The sequence below is a fragment of the Pleurodeles waltl genome, chromosome 11, assembly GCF_031143425.1.
Source record: "Pleurodeles waltl isolate 20211129_DDA chromosome 11, aPleWal1.hap1.20221129, whole genome shotgun sequence".
In the NCBI taxonomy this organism is placed as follows: Eukaryota; Metazoa; Chordata; class Amphibia; order Caudata; family Salamandridae; genus Pleurodeles; species Pleurodeles waltl.
This window is the reverse complement of record NC_090450.1, coordinates 52,247,832-52,268,116: the sequence shown is the minus strand read 5'-3', so window position 1 is coordinate 52,268,116 and position 20,285 is coordinate 52,247,832.

Genomic DNA, 20,285 nt, shown 5'->3' with positions numbered 1-20,285 from the left:
CCGCATAACATTTGTTTCAATACAATAGTGTACCACCAAGTCACGTCAAGTGCTGCTCAAAAAAGTAAAGTGCTGGGTAACACCAGAAAGTTATCTCTGCTAAATATTATTTTTTTATTCATTAATTTTGTTAATAGTGGGCCTCTTACCAGTCTCCAATTTATCAAGAGCTCTGGCACTTAAAAGCTACTGTAACTTCCAGTTGACCATTTACCCAATCTTCTGCTGGGTCTCTGTGGGTGGCATTTGTGTTTTTTGAACATTCACTGAACTTAAGTATGGCGAAAATTCCAATTTCTGATTAATGTTTTCTATTGAAACTGTGTTTCCAAATAGTGTTGCCAAGGTGCAACAAATAACAAAGAAAAGTGCAAGAACACGTTTAGAGCAAGGGCTATGAAAGAAAGCGTTGTTTCTCCTTTATGTAATCTTTTTTGTAAAATATACGATTTCTAAAAAAAAAAATGGCAACATTCAATTTCATAATAATTTGCTGCCCTTTGCCGGACTGGCATTCAGAATGAGTGGAATTCTTATCTGAAGTGGGCTAGTAATGGAACCCGAATGTTGAGATTTCGGGGAGCACCTCTTATCAATGTAATTTTCTCCTGAGATTTTAGCTGCTGAAAACAGGCAAAACTTCTGCGTGAAACCTCAGGGAATTACTAGGGTAAGTAGACACAAGGTTTTCCAATTTCTCTGGTAATACCAGATTTTTCTGTAAAAGCGCAGGTGTAGGTTGAGTCCTATGGCACAACTGGTTGCACACCCCACTTCTGAGCATACCCTCCTCACTTCCCACTACTCCCTGGGAAGAACAAACAGTGATTAGTGTAATACTTGAAATAATCCCAGTTTCTGGTAATAACGCTTGGCCACATTACAGAAAGAGGCGTAACACAGGCCCCTGAAGTCCTGCATCACAGGAGTGGTCCTTACCCTTCAAAGGGTCCCCAGCAGTCCAGATGGGGCCCATCCAGTCGAAGGACGACGATTTGTGTTAGCTATGGGAGATTCAGTGTCCTCTCATCACATTAGGCAAGGGGGCATCATTTATGGCACGCCTCTGATTACAGATCTAGGTCCTGTGCTTGCGGTGCCGTAGGACTCAAGCTGCAAATCTTTGATGATGATCAAGGAGCTGAAAGTGGCGTGGGGCTGAGTTCTTTCTGTTGATAAAGACCATGGCCTAGGACATTTGGCTAGGTTGTCCATTGTGTTGCAGGACCTAGCCACATTTACATGCAGTTGATCTTTGCCTGTAATGCCACAGACGTATTGAAAAACAAGCATTTGCAATGCAATGGGTCCCGCATTTGCTCAAGTTAGAGCTATTAACGTTGTAAACTCCTAACTGGACTTTACTTGCCACATAAATTGTAAACGAAAAGTAACACAGTTTCACATAAACAAGCCGATTCAAAGCAACTCAGCATCAGCGTGAAGCAGCTCACAAAAGGAAAAAGAAGTTAGCTCGCAGTCTAAAAAATCAGCAACTGTTCAATTAGCCACTTAACAGGGGCGATGGCAAGGCGTCAACAAAACTGCCTTAAGGAGGGACAAACGTAAAGCATTTACCAACGAACATCAAGTATTTTTGAAGGGCAAGCCCATGAACGAGTGATAGTGCTGGGTGTGTGGTGGGCGTGGTTAAAAGCCCAGATACATTCCAACAAGTCAGAAAGGCAGCACTTGTGCGCTGCTGTGCTCGACCTAAAAACAACACAATGTGAGGCACCAAGTGTAATTAATTGTTTCCAATTGATTTTAGTGTTTGTCCCCATCACATTTTTGCTTTACATAAATTAAAAATACAACCCCTCCTCGGATCTAGAGTCACCCCTCCAAAGCTTGTATCAAACTGTGAGTGCATAACGTCAGATCTTGATACATACATCTAATATTATTTTATATTAAATATTGAATTGCTTCAACAAAGTATAATATATTTAGAATTCATTAGTTAATCTGTTTCTATAGCTCTGTTTCCAAGTAGAAGATTGACTGTGTAGCAATGTGAACACTCAGCAACGTCAGCACATACAAGAGTATGGTTGTCATGTATGTCATCAGTGTTGGGTGTTGTGGTCTGAGAGGTAGCCTCCAGTAGAGCATGAAGGTTGGGCCTGGTCTTCATTGGCATCTAATTTCTTCAGCTCAGTGTATGAGGATACCACTCTGCTCAGACGGCACTGCTCACTGGTCTCTCCACATTAGGCAAACACGAGACAGGCTTAGTGGCAGTAACCATGTTACAGTAGTTCATAAAATGTCTCTCCACAGAGATGCTTGTCTTTTTCTTGGGGAGATATTCATTAGTCAACAGCATAGCTGCCTTCAGTTCACCTGAGTCATGATGTTTCTTTTTTGTGGTTACTTGGCTTTCAAGATGGAGGATGTCTCATGGTTTCAGTGTACCGAATGCCACTTACCTTTGCACAGCCTCTCTGTGTTTGAGTCCCATAAAGAAGATGTCAGAATCCCTATCAACATTATCATTGGTTTGTAACTGTTACATGTGCTTGTTTGCTTCCAGGCCCACTTGCCTATCTCATTGAGCATTACTTGAGTACTTAGCAAACTACCTCAGTTAATCTTGCTTCAGAGCCACTGTACGTTTCCCTTACATATCCCATTGTGACTCTAAGTATTTCAACAATTATTCTCTGCCTAGCTTTTACCTGCTAGGATGGGTATTTGTAAATTATTACCTGGTTTTGCTCTGCATAAGAATTTCTTATAACATGTTCATCTATCTGGTAAGAACCAATTATAGGTTATCCTTTAGTTTCGAGGTGTCTCTTATCCTCCTCTTAGTCCACAACCACCGTTCCACCCAGAGCAGGGAGGTGTTAGAGGGTGTATTTGTTATCATAAGATGAGAGGGTTTAGAAAAAGTATTTAACCTGAAGGCCAACATAGCCAAAGACATACATTCTGCTGTTTGCAATCTCAAGGCAAGGAGTCCTTGTGCTTGTCATGTCCCAAACTTAGTGGCCGGAGAATGAAAAGTCGAGCCACATAGCTTTGGACATTCAAGCCAAGGTGGAGATATGGAAGAGGAAGATAAGGAAACGTAGACCAGAATCACACTTCCCTCCACGCCCTGAGAATTAAACACGTTCTCAGAAACCCGCTGGCTATATGTAGGCCAGATAAAATTATGGGGAATAAAATTAGAATTCTCACATCCCTCAAAGAGGAGGACCAGGCAGTGCCTGTCATTAAATATATCTACAAATGCAGGTTCAGAAATAGTGTCCAATAAATCTCTCTGATTGTTTTTCAGCACTAGAATGGACATCTCATAACTTCTGTTTTTGGTTACCAAGGTTTACAAAATGTTTCTGGAATGGGATGAGTCAACAAGGCAACAACTGTAAAAAGGTGTAAAACATTGGTCAGGGTTCCAGATGAAGCCCAGACGTTGAGTGGGGCTTCAAAATAAAATGCAAAGCCACATTTTCGTCGAAGATAATGGGAGATGACGTGCATGGACTCAACTTCTCACAAACCTATTACCAAAACCACAACACAGGGACCCTCTTGTCCACTGTGGGATGCCTTTTAGTGAGAAAGGCAAGGTTCACAAAATCTGCTTACATATGGTGATGCAGAGGGGTCTCTTGTGCTATAAAAGAAGGAAACAGTATATGTATCCCAGGCCCTATAAGAAGCTTTTGAAAAGCAAAACCTATGCAGCATAAGGGAGAGAAGTACCACAAAGACAGGCGGATGTTGTTTGCCAACCACAAATATCATTCAGTTAAGAAAATCTGTCTTTAAGATACTTTCTACTCTGAAGCACCAAAGAAACTAAGTGTCACATGTCTCTGGATGAATCAAAGTAAGATTTAGCACCTGTGAGTCAAAATGCACCTCACACACTATCAGTGCTTTAAATGGACTAAATCAGTTCAGGTTCTCACCAAAATGAGAGGTGGACTAGGGGTGGAGTTCAAAATTGGCATACGGGTGGTACCAAGGGTGGGACAAAGTGCGGAGGTAGGGTTTTGACTTTTATATGCTTTGCACGCAATAAATTTGCATGCATTGTAACAATGTCTGATGTATCTTCCAATGAGTTATTTACTCTATTAACCACTTATATAGCACTTAGTAATATGTGTTTATTATTAACCAAAGTATCTCTTTTTTAGCAACCATAAAATAACACAACCTTGAGGGCAAAACACAGCAAGGTTCCAAATGTATGCCTTGTAGTTTTAATGCATTTCCTTGATGCAAGATTATAAGTCACTGAGCTCTATGACACAGATTTTAGGTTGTGACCTGCTGGTAACACAAGGCTTTCCATAACAAAAACAGAAACCAACTGAGCCAGCTACATAAAAAACAAATCTGTGATCTGCATGTTTCATGCTCTGCTTTACAGCAGGCACATTTACCCACTATACAATTTTATGCTATCAAACCTTTGATTAGAATGCTCACAGAGGTTTCCACCAAGTGCAAGAACCACCAGTCATTAATGTGCCATTGTAGCCTGGAAATTGCTGGATACAAAATTACCTTTGTACCAGGTGATATGGAATGCAGCCTGCCATGGTCACCTAATTGAGCTAGAAGAGAAATATTATCCAATGTATCTTGTTGTCAGATTCTTTGGGGCAGAGTTTTAAAAAGTAAATGTGAATTGTTCTTGTCATCCCTTTACCCTTACCCTTTCCTAATTAATAAAACTAGTAGTGGCCCCTTGAGTAGCCATTTTTAAAATACATTTGACTCCACAAAGGTGAAACTTATGCATCATTTGTTCACAAAGTGGCATTTTCTTCAATAAACTGACATCACAAAATGTTAAGAATTCCACAACAGTTAAATTGAGATCTTCAGTCTTTGAAGGGAAAACACACATCCTGCGCCAAGACTCCAAAATATATGGAGTCTGGCTTGCTGCTGAAAAATGTAATTTCTAACCTTCACAGCCAAGGTTGCAGGTGTAATTACTAGTGCTAATGCATAGAGCAGGGGTCTCCAACGGGTAGGTCAGGAGCTACTGGTAGCTCACCAGTATCCTGAAAGTAGCTCCATGAGGTGCAGCCCAGCACAGCATGTAATTTAGAGGGTCCAGCCACATTGAAGAAGGCAGCTGCATACATCTACCGACTGCACACTGTGACACCCTGCAGGACTTGAAATATAATCACCAGTCTCATTTTTCTATTTACAAAGTCACATGGAGATTTGTGATTCTGCAAGCCCCACTCTATCAGTCATCCAGTGTGTGAAAAGCGCTAGATGTTCTTGGAGTGTTTGAACTCAAAATGAAAAGTGTATATTTGAAAAATATTTAAAACTGTTTAATTTTAGATATTGACATGCTGATATAACAAACCCATTTAAATGTAAAGCTGCTTTTTGAATGACAATTCCTGTGTGTTTGGGCTATTTATAGCTGTCAGTATTTATTTTGTGCCAGTGGGCACTTGTTGCTGTGACTGTTATTTCAGTAGTCATGTGGAGCCTTTTAAATTGATGACGTTCTTCCTAGCATTGCTGTTGGTAACCCTGTCTTATGTGTTGGGTTGGTCGGTGTTCTAACATAATATATCCAGTTATCCAGAATATTGACAAGCACTACATCATGATGGAAAGTATATGTATGTAAGTATAGTTTAGTTAGTGATATACATCATGATCCTGCAAGGTGTGGCCACTATTGTGGCTATACCAGATGTAGTCACTACTATAACAATTATGAAAGTAATTAGTAGCTCAGGACTATTTTCACTGATCAGAAGTAGCTCTCCCTAACGAAAAGGTTGGAGAGCCCTGGCATAGAGACTTTAACTTAGCTACACTGGAAAAGATAGAGATTGATTGTTAACTCATGTATACTCAACACACTTAAAAACGTCTACAAGATTTGCCCTTTTTCGTACACACACACACACACACTGACCCCCAGACACATAAACACCCTTTTCATTCTCTTTGAATCAAATTCAGTTTCACACAAGCACAATAGTATTATATTTCATTCTCTCAGCCCTACATGTTCTCTTACACAAACACACACACCACCGGACAGTGGTGGCTGGCAAATATTTTACCAGGTCCCACACCAAGGCTGGGGTCGCATTTTATGCAATGTGTGTGTTTGCTTTGAAACATTATTAGAGGCTTCCAGAGGTGTGTCTCATTAGAACAGAGTTATTTCTTAGGTGATTTAGCCTCTCCAAATTACATAATAGGTTTACACTTCTATAAGAAACGTTTATCAGTAAATGCCACACTAAGGAATCAATACTAATCCTGCAGTTTGTTTTTAAAATCAATATTCTTGCATAATATTTCCACTTCAGGCATCAGCAGGGGCTCTAGTGTGGAGGATGCATAATCTGTCTGGATGGATTTTATCCCTTATCTAAAAGATTAGATTAAAGCATTCACCGACAGCCCTGATGAATGCACAGAGCCTACACCAGAAGCAAAGCCCTGAAAGGATTCCTTATTCACCATAAAAAACGCCAAAATAATAGTCATCGTTGATATCTGTCTATCTGCACAATGAGTGGGGACTCCCATAGAATAATCGAGCAGGGACTTGGAAGCTTCTAAGTGGCACCATGGTACGTTACTTGTTTAATCTCTTCCTGGTTTTTGCAATCAAAGCTTTGCATGCTGTGATTTTTTAAATTGCTTACTTAGAATGTGAAAAGGAAAGTACAAATCCCAGAATGCAATGTTTTGCAGCAACAATTCAAAACTGTATAGGAGTGTCATTGATTCTATGAAACCACCTGTAACATTTGGTTTATATCCGGTTTTCAATCTGAAGCAAGAAGCTGCCACTTGTAAAACGTTAAAAACACATCTACTTTTGCTACTGTGTTGTTTTTCTTAGAGGTTGATCTGGAAATTGGTGGGGAGGGCCAGGATTCTCTTTCAAGCAAATAACCTTAATTCAAATTGCTGATGGATGAATATTTTCAGGCTTTGGAAACAAGGGTCATGCTAAAATGCTGTATTGCCCTGTAAATGCGTTCCACACCCACGCCCATTAGATTTTCACTTACGTTCACCTAGCCGCCCCCCCATGTAAGATAAAGGAAACCCTCAGAGGCCACAACTCTCCTCTCAAAACCTCCACAGCGGCACAAGTAGATCTCTGTGTCCTGGAGACAAGAGCTGCTGTTCAGGCGCTTTTGTCTTGTCCCAGAGCAGCCCAGGCATCCACCCTGATGGACAGGCATGCATTAACGAGCGGAGGATGTGCTGAAGATGCTGCTGAGATGGGAGCTCTTGAGCCTGCCTCAATAGCAGGCCCCGATGAATGCTGGTACTCTACTTGTCTGAGGAGCAGTTCCAGTACTCCACGGGTGAAAATGAAAAAATGGTGGTACTCTGTACCAGTGAGTACCAACCCATTTAAAGCACTACATATTAGATGACGAGGGATCTTAGCTACATAGCATCTTGGATACATGTATTCCCTGGCACTGGTGTAAGGTTGGTTTACCTTCATGGCTTTAGGTTATTTTATCTTCTTAAAAATGTTTTTTTTTTAGTTTTAGTTTTTAGTTTGCTATTTCCAGTTTTCTGTTTGCTTTTATTATTATTATTGCCTCATGAATTGTTGTTTCTTAAGGGTAATATTGCTGGTCTGGCCTTAGATAGTTTGACTGCATTCTCTGCTTTCTTATTACACATTATGGGCTAGATGTATCAAAGGGTTTTTCCCATTCTGTGTCAATGGGAAAATGTGTTCGTACATATGGCCCTATGTTTTTCTCTTAGCAAATTGCATAAAGCTCACTATCTGTCAAAACTACAAAATGTCTAAAATGAGGATATCATCTTTTGTCTTTATTTTTTTATCTTCCAAAACTGTACATTTGTTGTCTTCTATACAAAGGCCAGTTGGGTGAGAAGACAGTGACATATTTGCTGTTTAGGACAGAGGAAAGAATGGAAAACGTGCCCGTTATTTGAGAGGCAATGTATTTGCTGCCACTCTATTTGTAATACTAGAGATGGGTGAGCCACTGAAAGCTCCAGCAGACTCGAGCCTGAAGCCTGACTCTTGCTCAGCCCGAGGTCCTGTTGGAACCGCAAGCCCATAACGAGCCGAGCTTTTGTTTGGCTTCTAACTGCCTTCCTTCCGTTATCCAGGATGCGGCATTACGGCCAGTGCTGCTGATTTGAGAAATGGGAAACGAGGTTCGAGTCTCGACATCGTCTCCACAAACCGTGATTCTGGGCAAATTACTTTATCTCGCCATGCCTTATAGCAATGAAGGTGACCTTGTGACATCTAACTGGTGATCATCTCCAGGTCCTCCAGATCGAGTTCACCCCATGTATAAAAAAACTGCAGAAAAATGCACAAAGAGATAAAAATAAAATCTCAACATAAGGAAAGACAAATAAATACCAATTTTTTGGTTGATTTATTCAAAGTTAAACCACAAAACCTGGATATATCCTCCTTTAAATTGTGTGATCTTTGGCAAATATATTATTTCACCAAAACTCCAGTTTCTTCTTTATTGACTATGAAAGAACTTTAAAATAAGTGAGCTCAGAGTACCAGTTATACAATTGCTTTTAATTTAATAGAGGATAATATTGCTCCATAGTAATTTGGGACAGCTACAGAGTTGACATGACAATTGTCTTGACTCAGCTCACTAATGGTTTATGTTTAAAAGTATCATTTTTAATAAGTACTTCTCAGTGCAGTGCTAAAATCTGACGCATTAATGTCAACTCTTCACATGCTGAAGGAATACACTTTCCTGAAAGTTGAAGCAACTTTATAAAATGTATGTGATACTTGTGTAATTTACGTAGCAACATTTTCAGTGCTCGTGCAGGGGCTCTTAAATCCGAGCCAGTCCCTCGGCTCTCCCTGTAAATGTGCTGGGTCGCCCACCTCTGAGTAGGTTTTACTCCACACTTTGCTACTTTAACCAATTTACCTAGTTTCTGATGGTTGTTTTTTTTTTTAAATTTCAAATCAATTTCTTGGTGGAAATAATTAAAGAGGGACATTTGTTTTTTTATTTCAAATCATTTTCTTGGTGGAAATAATTAAAGAGGGACATTTGTTTTTAATAGAATTTCTAGCAAGAGATAACTGCTATTTTCCACCTATTTGCACAGGCACAAACTCTTCCTACTTTTGTGATAGGAGCGACCTATTGAGCTTTTGTGAGCAGCACCTACGCCTTTTCAGCACGACCGCTTGAAAGGACACACAGAGCAAACACTATCTCGCCCACGCCACCTGATCAGCGGTTCCATCACTGCAAACACCAGAGCAACAAAACCCCGGATGTAAAAACATCACCAACCTCCACGCATTATGCAGATCTCAAAAAAATGCTTAATATTGTCCCGATGATAGACACTGAAATTAATATCTGTCCTTTCCCTCCAGACAAAACATCATTTTCTCTGTGTTGCCGAGGCGACAAAAAAAATCACGAAGTGACAAATTGGCATTTGAAGAATTAGACGCCTCCTGGCTTTGTTTACTACCCCAGAAACAAATAATGATAACGAGGATGTATATTCAAAGAAAACAGAAAATAAACATTCAAACATGACTGAGAGATTTTAGATTAAGTATCCAATACATTCAAACCAGATCAGTGAAGGCCACAATTGATTTCCTATTTGAAGGCAGGGTGCACCTTCCAAATGTAGATTAGGACTGGGGTTTGGGATGTTTGGCAGGGTTGATAAACAAAGTAAAATATACATGCTTCACACACACACCTCCCCCAACAACCACTGACACACGCACACACACACACACACACACCCTACCTTAGTGCTCAACTGCATGTATCTGGTGTCATGCTTTTTGATTTTGACCCTAACCTCACACTAATACAAAAATTACACTCGTATATATCAGTTGCACTCCTTACATTTTTTCTTAAAGTATAAGGAGGCTGAGTCGTGAAGCCGGTTGTAAATTCACCATTGAAAGTTGCAAGGGGCATCACAAATCACATATATGTTATGTTTTGGATTTCTGTGGCATATTCAGGTGGGCAGTTCCATAGAGAATAATGTGACACAACCATTATTTTATATCCATGTGTGTTGGTTGCATTTTAAATGTTATGTCAAAGATGTGGTGCGGAATGATTGAGTGTGGTATATCATGGGGACGAGTGCTGTTAGAAGCACTCCGATAACCACCTATGCATGTGCTGCTGGAAGCACTGGCGTAACCACCTATGCACATATGCGCTGTCTAAATAATTTCCGTAGAGTATTAATGTGTAGAGTTTCATGTTGGCCAATCCACTACAGGTACCATGTTGACCTGTGTGGATTTATGAGAAGTCTTCTGTCTCGTGCATTCTGTTTGATGTTTTGGTGTGGTGCATCATGGAGGCAGTTCTGCTGGCCATGCCACTGTAGCCAATTGTGTGGCATATCAGTATTGTGGTGGATGGATGAAATCTGAGGTGCTCTCTCTAATGAGTACTGTTAGAAATGTATGTGTAGAATGTGTTGGTAACCAGCGCAGTTGGGAGCACTTTTATACCCTACTGCAGGGCATTTGTGTGCTGTGTTGAGTGTATGAGTAATGCTTGCTCTAATGTGTCCTGTTGTGCATTTGTCTATTGTTTCATGGTGGAAATGATGTTGTGAGCTAAATATATAGTGTATCTGTGCAGTTTTTTTGTGTATATAACGTGCATGATATTGGATATGAGTGATTCCTTTGAGAATAATACATACAGTGCCAATAATGCAATCTGTACATCGCATAGATGAGAAAGGCACCAACTAGTTTTGGCAACACATTGTCTAGAGCAAGGTAATGCATATCCATCTCTATTACAAGCAGAAAGGCCATCTGATGATCATGGTCACCTACGACTGTACAAGAAACAGGATCACGCCTTTGCAGAGCCTAGCCTTGTAGTGCATGGTCGCTCGGGTTGGTAAGTGCAGTGGTGGCCTGGTGAAGATTAGAATATGTGACACACCACTGTAACCACAAGGGAGCAAAGGCTAATTACATGATAAACATGAGTGGTTGGTGTGGCAACTGTAGGGTGATGACAGACAATAGGGGAGGCAATTAAGGGAAAGTGGTCAAGTCATGGGACGATAAGGAGTATGCAGAGTGGGCATTGGAGGGGGCGTATAGGAGGGGCAGAGGAGAGAATGCACCAGATGCAAGAAGAAGTCTTGAAGAAGAAGGCTGTGGAAAGATTTAGTGGAATGCAGAAAATCCCATCATGGCAATATTAGGTTAGCAAAGAACGATCAGTCAAACATTACTCTAGTCAATCCAACTAACAAACTCACATATCCTCGGGTTCAAATCAACTCGTAATAATACTAATACTGTATTCCCTATACTAATGCACCACTAATTCCTCTTGGGTCCCTGAGTAGCTTTCTACTCACAGAAAAGCGATTCAACGCCTAGTCAGGAGTAGTAAGCGCTATATAAATACAATTACAATTACAAACATCCCTGCATTGAGATCCTATTGGCAGGTGATGGGACCAAAGTGCTGGCCATGGATCATAGAGGGTATATAAAAGGGTATACTGCCAGAATATCCAGTTTCAAATACTGTGCTACCACAATATCATAACCAGAATTTCCACAGCAAGCATACTGCAAGGGAATACGTTTATTTGTAAGTATAGATTTTCTATTATATAGTAGAGAGACTGGGACTGGATGAGATCTTTAAAATTATTTTTCAGACTCAATCTGTGTGATTTATTCTTTCATACGCTATTTCATTGTTTCAGGTATATATTGGTTAAAAAAAGTCTCAGTTGCTATAGAAGATTGACTTTTTTTTACAATCTCTCAATTATCATAGATGATGCCAACAAGTGTTTCACAAGAGTTAGCTTTAAATGTTGCTTCCTCGGGGCATGAACGTTCTTAAATGTAAATATCATTTTAAGGATCTTAATTGTTGTGTGCCTTGAGTAATGAATCAGCACTGAACTCGTAACAGGCTTCCACACCCACATCAATAAAAGGAGTGATGTACATTATCATCCTCACTATCTGAATGTTGTGTGCAACAATTAGCTTACTGTTGTGAAATGTATAAAATGTGCAAATAATATAGGAAGCACAATTGTGAAGGGAAATAATGTGCTACACAGTGCAGGTAATGCACATATATACATTGGAATTGTGCTTTCCCACACCAACTTTAAAAACAAGCATTAGCAAAGCCATTACGCATGAATGCTTTAGCACAGTAGTGCAAGCCACATGGGAGGGGGGCAAAAGCAGAGGACAGAGGGAGCCATACTTGTAAAATAGTCCCACATACCGCTCAATTACTAGCACTCTACTGGAGGCGGAAGGGAAGGATATACCCAAATGTCCAATAGGATTAGGTGATAGATAAATATTAAATTGGGCTCAGGGAAGATGGGATTGATGGAGTCTCAAGCCAGTGGCTAAAAGAGACATGTGGAGGAAAGCCAAAGGTTGAAATGGATGGACCCTCTCTATATTATTGTTAGCAAAAGGTCTGTTTGACAGCTGTGCTGTCAAAAATTAAACCTAACTAGGAGGCAATTTTAGTGCTTTCTAAAGCTAACAATGAAGAAGAAAAAAGCCTTGCAGAGACTGAAGTAGATATATATCCTCCTCACTTCTACGAATCAGCAAGATGACAGCCTATACTAGAAAAGTGTCACTGGGCCATAGAAGCAAACCCTTTGACGAATAAGACAAGGATGGTAATCCCCTCGAAATGTGCACAATATTCACCAACAAATCAACATGATATAGACGGTATGAAGGGATGTGTTAAAGAAAAGGCTAAGGAAGATGGGCAACATCCAGGCAGCATTCTGTTTGCTGAAAATGTGGTTATCATCCCATTCCTAGTGGCAGCCTTGGAAAGCCAAACAAAAAGAGTAACACTTGCAATGGGGATTATGATTCACACAACCCAAGGGATCCATTCAGAGTGGCGATCTAGATGATGGTTTTAAATTTAATTTATTTTTTGAGCCAGAATTAATCTAATCCAATACATATTGCAAAAAATTAAAAACAGAAAAGAAGAAGCAGGAGTGATGGCAATAGAAAAACTCCAGGAGAAAGACCACTTGCATTACACAAATGAACAGGGTAACAGGGTAAAACTTTTCTAAAAAAAGAAAATTACTATCCCTAAAACAGAGAGTAAGAGAAACAGTAGCTGTGTTATGCAGGGAAGTAGTTCCCAACCTTTTGACTTCTGTGGACTCCCACTTTTTCATTACTAGAACCCGGGGACCCCCACTGAATGGTTAATGGAATCCGGGGACCCCCCATGAGTCATTACTGAACGATTTGGGCCATATATGATAATCTTATTTAATTTTCTAAACAGGCCCGGATCCCCTGAGGAGGATTTGCGGACCCCCAGGGGTCTCCGGACCACAGGTTGAGAACCACTGATGTAGGGGGCTAAACTCATGCAAACCTTGCCAGAAGTTGTGGGTTACCTAAGACATCCAAACATCCCAATTGAATCTTGCCCAAATTCTCTCAAGTTTTTCAAATAAAGCCAACATCCCCTGCCTTGGCCAAGGCCTTTCCGAAATCTTATTATTTGCAGTATAGTCGCCCACCATTCTTTAAGGTATGGAAAAATAGCAGATACCCACCATATGGCAATGCAGAGCGTGGCTGATGTAATTAGAATTTAAAGCAGACACCTTAGCCCAACGTCAAACTCTGGCCAATACCATAACATGCCCCCCCACCACAGTAGGCAAAATTGTGTATTCAAGAACCGTCCTGATCACATTAAGCACCTCCTCCCTGAACTCCCTAAGGACAGGGCATGCATAGAAAATATGTAAAATATCTGCTGCCAGTAATCCACATTTAAGGTTTGTCCGATCTGCTATTCATGCCCCAACTCACCATTTTTTCCGAGTATAGTAAAGGATACATATTGTCCTAAATTGAAGCAGTTTTAAGTTCACCAAGTGCACAGCACCCTCCACTGTCTCTAGTGAACTAGGTATGTCTGTGGGCAGCAGTTCGCAGGAGAGAACTCTACTCCATTTGGCCACAAACCAGGAAAGATTGTCTCTCCTCTGTTCACAAAAACCCCGATACTTAATGTTAATCAGAGACTCCGGGCTAGACCTGACAAGTTTTAACATTACAGAGGAGCTTTCCAGATCTACGGAACCAAACCCACAGGAGAAATAGTAATCCCTCAGCTGCAGATATTTTAAAAAATTATTGTGGGGCAGACTAAAGTCATCTTGCAGGACAGCGAATGAGTTAAAAAAAATAGTATCTAACAGTTGTCCTACAGTAACAAGCCCTTGTCTTGCCCATGCCTTACAAATAGGATCATGAAAGACACCCGAAACACTGGATTATCCCAGAGCACAATTTCGTGATGGATTAGCTTTAGGTAAAACCTGAAGGAGATTTCCCAGCAAACGATTACTGTATCCCTCACAAACTTGAACCATACTGGCTTGTAATAGTTATGATCAGTGATCTGGTACAAAAAAAGCCAATGGTCAGGGCCTAAAGCCAGAGGATAGAAAAAGTCTGATGGATCCGGTAGGATAAACGGACTACACTGATGACCCACGGATGCTGCCTAGAAATATATCATGAAATCTGGGAACTGTAACCAACCCCGTCTATAAGGTAATTTTAGTTGTCCTATTACATGCCTTGCTCATTTAGAGCCCCAGATAAAATTACTGATAGCACCTTCTAACTTCTTAAAGAATTATGCCGGCACTCTGATCAGGATTGCCCAAAAAACAGAGAGAAATTTGGGGAGAGCATTAATTTTAATAATGTTGCCCTGGCCAATGATACTTATTGGTAATTTGTTCCAGTACCACAATTTGGCAATAACAGATTGTAGCAATGCCTCATAATTTAGTTTGTCAGTTTAGAGATCAAGTTGGCAATGATTATATCATCATGACGCTAGCAGTATGAATGCAGGTTGAATTCACTGCACTTCAGTATTCCACCTTCAGTGCTCATTCTCTTAAGGCAGTTTTGCACCATGGCACAGTATAGTTAAACATGATTAAATAGTCATGTCTTGAATGGTTTTTGAGAAATATGACATTTAGTTAACTTGAATAATACACAATGTATTTATAAAAGCAGAAAGCCACATAATGTGGCAAAGCTCTGATTCTAACCTCTATAACTGTACATATTTGAGAAGTTTCACATTATGAGTGTGGACGCTTTGGAGTCTGAGCTTCAGCTATAGTGGATGGATATATTCTTGAAATTGGACATGGTAAGTTATGTCCATATTTTCAATCATAGTGAGAAATTCTCCATCCTACAGCAAAAGCAGTGAAATGAAAAGTTGCATTCCCATTGGATAATCAGATTGCTATTGTATTTCCTTTGATGTCACAATCTGTTTTCAGGAATCTTCTAAGTGAAATAGTTCTCCCGGAAGAGGTGTAGAGGGGCTAAATCATAATGCCGAATCCAATGTGATGGATGCAATGTATCCTCATGGTTGCTTCCCAACTTAAGGTGACTCCTGTTGCTACTGTGAAGTCACGTCCTAGTTCTTCAGTATATAAGGATCTTGAATTTAAGAGAAGAAAGGCTGTGACACAACCTAGTGTACATTTTATTGCTTTTTTTGTCCCTTTCTCCAGATTTTTGTTCTCTTGTTATTTTTCTTCCTTATCCTGGGATTCAAGAATCTTCTACAAGTCACTTCTGCAAGTCTCCTGGTTCTGAATTCCTCTCTGTTCAGTCCTGGCTAATGTAACAGCCTGATTATCATTTTCACTTAAACTCCTGATCTGTTCCTTTAAATGTCTACTTTCACCCTCCTCAAGAGGTTTCCTCCCTTCAGGGTTTTTCCTCCCTTGAGACTTTTTTTGTGGGTGTCTGCTTACCACGCATTATTGATTTGCATAGGTGGTATTGTGGCTACAGGAAGAAATCGCTCAAGCATCAGGTAGCACCAACGACAGAACTGAAGCCCCAGTAAGGCCAAATCCTGACAGTGGTAGCCTCTCTTGATGTAGAAAAGACTTGTGGCACAATCAAATGACCAAATATATTTGTGGTGCTGGCTAAAATGCATTAGGACAGAGTTACTGCTATGGAACAATTTATGGCATTCTATTATACCTGTGTAATTAGAACCAAGACCTACAAAGAATTACATGTTCTCTGTTGGAATTTGGAAACAAATGAGGAGTCAAAGTAGAGTGGGCACTATTTTATCTACTGCAACCTTTCAGGCATAATGATTGATCACAACTGTCAGCAACTGCACTTCGCTGGATAGTGAACACCTTCTGGTATCATTGTGTGTGGATTGTGCACAGTGAAGACAGTACAATGGTGCACAACCTCAACAAATCTCTGGCAGTCCTACATAAATCCATCTCATTCTGGTGCTCACTACTCATTTATTCCTTGGGCAGAGTAGCATTGTTTAAAATGATAATGCTATCCACATTCCTATACTTTTCACCACGATATCCATCATTATCCATATAACATTTTTGTGAATATGCATGCTATGTTCTCTGATTTGATATGGGGTAAAGAGAAAAAGGGTGGCCTTGAGCAAACAGCTGCGATTTGAAAGAGTAGGTCTGGGAGCCCCCACTTACCTGCTCTATAACCTTGTGGCTCAATTACAGTGATCCCCTGGATGGTTCCAGTGAGAGATGAATTTAGAGAAAAAAGAACTGGAAGCTGAACTATCTTCAAACACATCACACAAGGCAGTGTTCTGAGACATAGGACTAACTCTAGCTCCTACGTGTCCTAAACTGAATATCAAAGCCAGACATTGCGGACAAATATGCTTGAAGCACCTTGGACCTACACTGGCTTACACCCCAGATATACTGATATGAAGCATGCAAAGGTTTGGGGAGGTGTTTAGGCTGCAAGAAACACATGGATCAATGCTGAGTTCACAAATATTTGTGACCTGTAAGATAATGGGACATGCCATTTATTTAAACCATCAGATATAGATGCCATTAACCCAGGTCATGTCATAGGAGCTGTTACAAAAGAGCCTAAAACATACAGCACATTGCAACTTATGCTGGCACATAGTGAGGGAGAGAAAGAAAACATTATCCTTAGTATAGATATCACTGTTATGCATATTGCAGAATGACATCACAAAGGTGTGAAAGGAAATTGGTGGACAAAAATGGGAATTGCAGTGGAACACATCCAGAGAGTATCCTCAAACCAATGTTTAAATTAATCCAATTCAATTACCTACACTAAATCTTTCCACCCCTTAAAGGCATAGTAAGAATATTATTTTGCACAGATGATACATGTCCTAGATGATGAAACCCCATTGCAGACTTGTGTCATAAATATATATTGAGAGTGACCAAGACAAAGACATTTGGGTTATAGTAGTAGCCACAGTGTGAGACCTTCATGGAAAAACATTTCACATCTTGCCCTGAACCATGCTCCTTGTGTCACCTACCTAGATAGTTTGCTGACCTAGATTTCATCCTTGCCCTAAGGAGGATTGTCATGGCTCATACCTATGTAGATGAAAGATTTACTGAGAAGGGTCTGAGCAAAAATCAACCTCTACCTCAAGATACAATGAAACAGAAGGGATGTGTCACTTGTAACACCTCAGACAATCATTTTTGCACTGACATTGAATTATTGATAGAATTGCTTAGGGGTGTATAAAAATTCACTGTCAAACAACTGATTTAAAAGATTATCAGAGTAATATTATTCTCTCCTCAGACCCAACAATAACTCCTTATGATATGTGGAACAACAACACAACTGTTTAAAGTGCAATACATGTGCACACTTCTACAAGAGGGAGAAAGCTTTGTGATAAATATCCAGACTGCACAAGAGGGGCATGTTTGGACACCACCTGAACACCCAAACCCTTGTGTTTGGCCCTGAATATCGAAGCCAGAATATTAAGTATACAAATATTGAGGATGAAATGGCGAATCCAAAATATTGAACGATAAGTCTAGATTTTGTATTCCACACTCGCCATGTATGTACCCCTATGTATGTACAATATATATTTCCAAGCTATGTAGATGTGGAGTTAGGAATAGTACATTTATACTTCTCTACATGCACTTACCTTTCAAAATTTTCTTCTTCCATGTTTTGTCCACAATGTTCCTGAATCACAATATTCATAACCTCGATATCCAATAGTACAATCAAACCTCAAAATTGAAAGTAAGCACCACTAACCTTGTAATCACTGACTGGATACCTTGCCTGATTTCCAAAATCACACTTGTTTTGGTTTAGTTTATTTGAATGTTATTTATTGTGCAGCATGCTCTTACATCTCTAATAAATACACTATGAAAAAAATCTCAGTGTATGCATATCTCTACATTTTACAATTGTATGAATATACAAAACTAATACCGTGTTAACATATTCATGAATATTATCATTTTACTTGTTGCTGCTTTAATCAAATTAATACAATGTAAATATACTTTGAAACACCACACAAACAGCATTACAGGTTAACCACCAATCATTTTATGAAAGAATTGACACTTTCAGTTTATCCTAGAATTGTGAAAAATCATCAGAGAAAATAAAACCAATAATTTCTGTATATCACAGAAATTGGATAATAAAATTTAGGCGAGGCAAGGAAAATGAAGACATAAATGATACACAAATAATGTGGGGCCAGATGTACTTAGAGACAAGTCACAAAAAGTGGTAGCAAAATGCACACTCAGTTTTTGCTACTGGTCTCTGACACATTCTCCAGTCACAAGGGTTCACCTATCTCTAAGGCCCTATTATGACATTGGCGGTAAATCCCACTTACCGCCATGCTGACTGCCGCCAACATACCGCCGCCGCGGCTGATATCCATTCACCATATTATGACACACACACATCAATCCATCACTATTCAGCCACAGACACAACTCCGCTACACCAAAGGTCAGTGATAAACCGGCGGTATCAAAACCCACACCGTTACGCTAACAGAACTATGCCCATCACATTATGATCCAAGAGTCACCACGTCGGACATTCAATGGCGGTAAACAATTGGCGGTACATATTGCCGCACTCAAAATACACACACACATACAAAACAACACCACATTGGACTATTCAAACTACACTCACCTGACACACATACACACACCACACCCACACCACTATAAAACACCCACCCACGTTACCCACAACCCTTTACGAATACAAACAATTGCCACTAGACAGACACCATGACCACAGAGAACCCAGAGACACACCCCACCATCACCTATATACCAACCACGCACCCCACATCACACACTCCGACACATCACCCTACACACCCTCACCCACACAACACCCATGGCACCACCACAACACCCCAGATTCTCTGAGAGCTAAGGGTCATGGTGGAGGAAATTATCAGGGTAGGGCCTCAGCTATTTGGAGCATAGGTTCAGCGGATATCCATTGCTAGGAAGATGGAGCTATGGCGGAGGATCGTGGACAGGGTCAATGCCGTGGGACAGCACCCTAGAACAAGGGATGACATCAGGAAGAGGTGGGAGGTACGTTCCATTGCAGCATAACAACAGCTCGCAGTACAGAGAACTGGCAGTGGACCCCCACCTCCTCCCCCACAACTAACAACATGGGAGGAGCAAGTCTTGGCAATCATACATCTTGAGGGCCTGGCAGGAGTTGGAGGAGACTGGACTCTGGTAAGTCAACTGTTTACTACTTTCACCCACCTACCTGCATGCCATCGCATACCCCCACCCTCACTCCCATCACTCCACTCCATCCCACACACCCCACCATCACATCTCAATCATGCCAATGCCAACCCCTGCATGCACCACCAATGTATGGACACCCCTCACAGACCTGCATGGACACCGATCACTAAAGCACGCACACTAGAGATAACTAATCATCCCACCATACACCAACGTACACAAGTGAAAGCTGCAAGGGCAAATACAACCATAGAGGCCAACCCACCCATGCACAATATGTCAGACACAGAAACAATAACACTACATTTACATCCCCACAGGTTCCCTGCCAATGTCACCGGAGAAGAGGTGCCAGCAACATCCAGTCCCCTCACAGAAGAGGCCCACAGTGATGACAGCGACTCTGCTCGCCTGGATCTGGATGTCCAACCTGGCCCCTCAGGGACCTCCGGACAGTCGGTTACCCAGGCACAGGCTCACACCACCACAGAGCCTCCCCCCTCAGTAAACACCACCACAGCACCCACCCAGCGTGCCCATACCTCTGT